At 34.9% G+C, this 6,000-nt stretch overlaps 1 protein-coding gene and 1 long non-coding RNA gene across 2 annotated transcripts in view; one reads left to right on the top strand and one right to left on the bottom strand.

The window, feature by feature from the left end:
• apbb1ip (amyloid beta (A4) precursor protein-binding, family B, member 1 interacting protein) overlaps positions 1-4,045 on the bottom strand; it is a 34,400-nt gene extending 30,355 nt beyond the window's left edge. Inside the window, exon 1 of the mRNA XM_082184979.1 lies at positions 3,917-4,045. The gene's annotated coding sequence lies outside the window, so the exon portion shown is untranslated. The remainder of the gene's footprint in view (positions 1-3,916) is intronic.
• Positions 4,046-4,187: 142 nt separating this feature from the next.
• On the top strand, positions 4,188-5,509 carry LOC309509979. Its single transcript, XR_014210136.1, has 2 exons — positions 4,188-4,602; positions 5,066-5,509. It is a non-coding gene; the product is annotated as an uncharacterized lncRNA (long non-coding RNA).
• Positions 5,510-6,000: the final 491 nt, after the last annotated feature.

Consider the following 6,000-nt stretch of genomic DNA (forward strand, 5'->3'; position numbering starts at 1 on the left):
TTATCAACCACTTAGCAACACCCTGGTGACCACCAACCACACCTTATATCATGGTGAGGTTCAAGCACCATTCACATTTATTTCAGAAAATGTAAAGGTTTAATTATGTTGTTACATTAACACCCTAGCAACCACCCTGAGTATTAGCAACCACATATCAGCACCCTATCAACCACCTTAATTACCCTAGCAGCCCCTTAGAAACACCTTTAGCAACCACCATGATTAACCTAGCAACCGCATAGAAACACAGCAAACACATTCTCTCTCTCTCTCTCTCTCTCTCTCTCTCTCTCTCTCTCTCTCTCTCTCTCTCTCTCTCTCTCTCTCTCTCTCTCTCTCTCTCTCTCTCTCTCTCTCTCTCTCTCTCTCTCTCTCTCTCTCTCTCTCTCTCTCTCTCTCTCTCTCTCTCTCTCTCTCTCTCTCTCTCTCTCTCCCCCCATCATTTCACACTTCAAGCTTTTACAATTAGGCCTACTTCAAACTTTTTCAAGCCAACCTCAAGGTTTATTCATCTAGTTTTAGATTTTTCTTTCATTTAATCTAAGAATATTTACTTTATGTTTTTTTCATTCTGAAATAATTGTTTTTTATATAAAAATGTAAATATATATACAGTATATATTGAGTTTGCATTTGGATTTTAAATGAACACAACAATACAACACAAGCGAATATTCATTCGAAGATGAGCAGTGCTGCAATACTCCTCAAAAACAAATACATTCTTCAACTGATAGTATGTCAAACCAGGCGGGGAGAGTCTGTACCACCAGCACCTGTGGGAAGAACAATGCTGTGTCTTCTTGTTTAAATGAAGCATTGCCGTGCAGCCAATCAGAGAGCTGTTTGTGTGCTGCTACACATGGGGAAGTGGTTACAGCAACTTCCCCTCACAAGATGTTGAAAGTATCTAAGTTTCCAACAGGAAACAGATGACACACTATATCTCTATGTAGCTATCACAATATGGTGCTTCTCATATGTCTCTTATGTTTCTTTTTCCAAACAATTGACAACTACATGCATCAATATATCATCAATACATGCTCACGTTAAAACATACACGTGTTTTGTTTGATTTATGCTAACGTTACGTAGATTTGATGAGTAAATCTTTATTTAACTGAGATGTTTGAGGAGATGAGGTCAGGCATTCTAAATGCACCGCAATATCCTCCTCCTTTCTACTTCAAGAATAATTTTCTTTTTGTTAAGTGTTATGGTAACTATAATTTTCCAATATCAAGGGCATCTCTGTAGGATTTCAGGTCTGGAAAAGAAATTAACTCAGTGTTTCCTTTTGTTTTACAATTGCATGTGTTTTAAATTAAATATCGAGACAGTTCTTTAGTCATACTGCAATCAAAGCACGATAACTGTAACATTCTGTCTCCTGAAACTTCTCAATTTTGTCGATGGAACTGTTTGATTTGATTAACTCTATACTTTAGAATAATATACTTAGGCTAAGTGTGAACTGAAAGTTTCCAGAAAGTTAGCTTCTTGTTATTTGCAATTAAATGAAAATGTATTACATTTAAAATGTATAATAAATGCAGACAGCTGAACTTTAGAGTGTTTTTATCTTTATATGTTGTTTAATTACTTCTATTGTCTTTGATGTATGGTTAAAGTTTACTGTCAAATGTACTGATAAGCATTTGTGACAAACTAAAACATACTTTAATGACATTTCTATTGAAACTTGTATGTCATGTATTTGTATATATTTGTAATTTGTACATTACATTTATACTGATGAAGTTTCAATTTAGTTTCAATGAAGTTTAACTCTAAATACAATAGTGAATAAGACACTACAGTTAAAATTATAATCAAGTACTTCACATGTGCTTCATGTTAGTCAACAAATTATAAACAGTCATGAAAGTGTACTCTCTTTAAATACACTCTCTTTAAGTGGCCTTTTATTTCATTCGTGGCTAAGTGGTAACGTAGTGGCCAAGTCAAAACAGTCCACTCTAAAGTCTCTGTAATATTCTCGTGTCTAAATATAGTTTATGAGATTTTTAAAATAAGTATTAGGAAATAGTATGTGCAAGTCTGATCACTTAGAAAATTAATAGCACATCTTTCTTCAACAAAGTCAAGTCAAGTCAAGTTTATTTGTATAGCGCTTTTCACAATACAGATTGCATCAAAGCAGCTTCACAGTATTAAATTAAAATAATACAACAAAGTTTGTTTCAAGAGGAATTTATTGATTGATAAATTTAAATTAAATATCCCCAAAATATCCCCAACTGAGCAAGCAAACAAACAATTCTGTAACATGAAAAGTGTTTGCCAAAGTTTACTTTGGAGTTTACTATTGTCTAATACAATAGTACTAGTGGTGCTTGCTTTAGCAGACATAAATACAAGTTAAATCCTTTATAAACAGACTAAATATTTGCCATATACAGGACTTTTTGACATTTAAATGTCACTGTTGAGGCTGCAAACCTGTTAGCATTTACTAACAATAGTTAATTCACAGGTCTCTGAATAGCCTAGCAGCTAATGTTGTCACAGTAATGCTTTTTAAGATCACTGAGATGCTATCATTCTTTAGCAGTTATTTTAGTCTAAGGAAAACAGTTATTATAGAAGCAGACAGACTGTTGGCTTTGGGGTAACCTGATAGAAAAGCAGTCTCCTGTTTGTTCCTTCCTCAAACACTTGGGCAGTGTTTTAGTTCAACTGGTGTGCCGTTCTATGATTCCTGTTACAGTGCTGGTATACTTTAACTTGTGATATGTTTTTTTTTTGAAACACTAAACCTCTTTATGTGCTTTGAGGCTAGAACTTTTGCATATGCTGGAGTTCACTTTTATGGAATATTTTTCTGTAGATGAGATAGAACAGCCCAGAAACAAACTTACTTCAGTGGCCATTGTACAAATGACTGTTATTTGCTAATTTAGAAAACTGACAGCATGTGCTATTCCAAATGAGACAGACATACAGTAATCACTGATAGAGACACCAGACAGCTGAGGACATAATTCAGTTTTTGGACAAGCCAAAAAGCAAGAGTTAAAACTCCAATCTTGAATAAATGTTACATTTAGCATACATTCTTCAAGTCAGCATGAAAGGCCATTTCCAACTCATTTTACTTCCATACTGTGACATATTTCCAAGTAAACAATGAAAACAGTGTCGAAGACTTGATTTTATCCATCATAAATTGTTTGGATTCTGTAACTTGGATGTTTCAGAGAATTGTGGACGACTATTGGTTAACATAATAAAAAAATAAATAAAAATAAAAAAGTTTGATTAAAGATTATGAAGACAATGAAACAACAAAACTGGGAACTTACTGAGCTGTAAGTAGAATCCATTTAGATTTTTTTGATCTGTCAACTTTTAGTTTTGCTAGTCCAAAACTATTGGATTCATGTTGTAGTCTTAGTAAATGATAATATCACACTGATATGGGTGTGGTGGTATTTGTGCTGTACTAATACCAGTGTAAATATACTATCTGGCCAGTCGCAACAATATAATGAATTAATTTGCAATTAATCAGTCTGGATTATTCTCCACAAAGCATTGAAAATCAGCCTATGTCCAAACATATTAGACAACATATCAGCAGAAGCCAATCTGTCCATGCCATCTTCATATCTGGATACCTAATCAATAATCAAATACTGACTCATCACTAGCATGTTCACTTTTTTTTCTTCATAAAATTCAGTCAGTAAAGTCATTAAAATGACTAATACATGAAAATAACAGTGGAATTAGAAGAGTCTTAAGCACCAGAGACACCACAATATTCCCACAAAATCGTCCTGTTTGATTATTGTTAAATGTAACAGGTATATTTGAACAAAATCAAAAACACTCTGAACCCAATCCTAGTTGTCAACCACTATTTATTTGAGGAAAAACCTCTTACCTTGGTTTATCTTTCAGCTTTAATGCCAAGGTGATGTGGTCATAAATACGTTTTCAGTAAAATGCCTCTCTTTCCTGTTTACGGTTGGACACCACCCAACCCACATGAGGCACGCTGAGAGCTGTACGCTTGTGTGTTAGTCACTGACAGTTTGCTTACTTCCTGCCTCACACGGAAGTTCAGGTCTAAACCTGTCTCTGCATTCCTTCTGACGCTGAAAAGCAGCGGCACACAAGTGCACAGCTGACAGGCCAACCAGTGCAAGTTTATTATTTCTCCTAAGATTACATATTGGTGAATGATTGATAAGCATTTCTCTCTGTTAATGATTAATGCCATTGTTATGCATGTTTGCTTTTTTCGGTAATGTAATGATACATGTTTCAATGAAGCTATGTAGTTTTGTAAACCTGGACTTGCTAGTGGATATTTGTTGTGAAGCCAGTTTTTTTTTTTTATGCCTCTTTGATCGGGGTTTTCATCACATGTGGTGTGTAACATAGCTGTAAGATCAAAGTACACGATAAATCGAGTTTTTGTCTCCCAAAAGAAAGAATCGATTGTGAACTTCTGAAACGAGTCGTCAGTAATTCCAGTCTTACTCCCTGCACAAACCTAAAGTGGCATAATTCACTTTACATGCACTTCAAAAGGACGAGGACTCGGGCTCGGATGTACAGTATGCGGTAAATCCACGCCATTGTTACTGTTCACATTACTGTGTGTATCAAGTGCTGAGGAGCTGAAGTTCAGATATGGTAACAGTTTCCAACATGTGCTATAAGCTGTAGACCAATCACAACACACTGGGTCATCTGATCAATCAGAGCAGAGTAGACTCTCAGAAAGGAGGGTTCCTTTATCAAACCGTTTCAGAAAAGAGGCGAGAAAAGATGCTGCAATGTATACACTTCTTATCAGAAGAGTGAAGTTTTCTTTCCATTGTTGACATTTTTCCTATTAAAGTTTGAAAAGCAGGCGACTTAATTTTGTAACTAATTAGACGCACTCATTTTGGAAAACTACAAAACAATCCAAACTTTACTCTTCCTAAAATAAAGAGGACGGAACTACACCAGTTGCTACCAATTATCGGCTTTTATTAGGACTTTTTTATGTGGTCTTATTCTTCCTTTTCATTTTCTTTAGAAGCTTCTGTGGGAAAAACAGACCACCCACCATGACACGAGTCAACACTGACACCAACCCAAACCATCTGAGACCAGAAATCTTTGATGTAGGGATGTAAGGGATGATCCACGGGTAGCTGTGAGACTGGAGGCAAAGAACCACCTGACGGGAAGCGGAGTGCATTCAAATCGTTTAATGCACAGCTAGCCGTGGATTATCCCACTCATACCATGGTCATTTGCCATCATTAACAACTTTTAAAGCTGTTATAGATGTTTGAGAGAGATGGGAGATGTGTGTGTGTGAATTACCTGCATCTGTTCAGCATCTCTCTCTATTAACAACAAAGCTTTTAGTTTAATTACTTCAAAACCAGCAATGTTACCCCATCGTTGCTGAGAAATATAATGTAGCGATTCAGTAGCGAAGCTATTTTATCAATAAAAGTCGCGTTGATAACAAGTTTTTATGTATTTAGGTGAACTCTTCCTTTTAAAATGCCATATTCTTTTGGTTTTACTGTATAAGTTACTGACATGCAGTTTTTGTAGTCAGTGTCAAACACATTTTGTTGACCCATCTTAAAGTCAACTAAAAATTTAAAAATAAAATAATGTGTTCTGACGATAAGAACACAAATGTGTATTAAGAAAGTAAATATGGTTAAATTTGATTTGGTAGCACTTTACTAGACAAGGTCTCACTTGTTAACATTATTTGATGCATTAACAAACATGAACTAACAATGAGCTATATCTCCTTTCAGCATTTATTAAACTTTGTTAACAAAAATGTTCATATTCATGTTAGTTCACAGTGCATTAATTCACGCTAACAGATACAAATTTTGATTAGTAAATGTTGAGATTAACATTAGCTAAAATGAATAAATGCTGTAGAAGAATTGCATGTTAACATGTTAACTAATGTAGTTAATTAATGTTAACTAATGA

The sequence above is a fragment of the Leuciscus leuciscus genome (genome assembly GCF_965113295.1).
Source record: "Leuciscus leuciscus genome assembly, chromosome: 11".
In the NCBI taxonomy this organism is placed as follows: domain Eukaryota; kingdom Metazoa; phylum Chordata; class Actinopteri; order Cypriniformes; family Leuciscidae; genus Leuciscus; species Leuciscus leuciscus.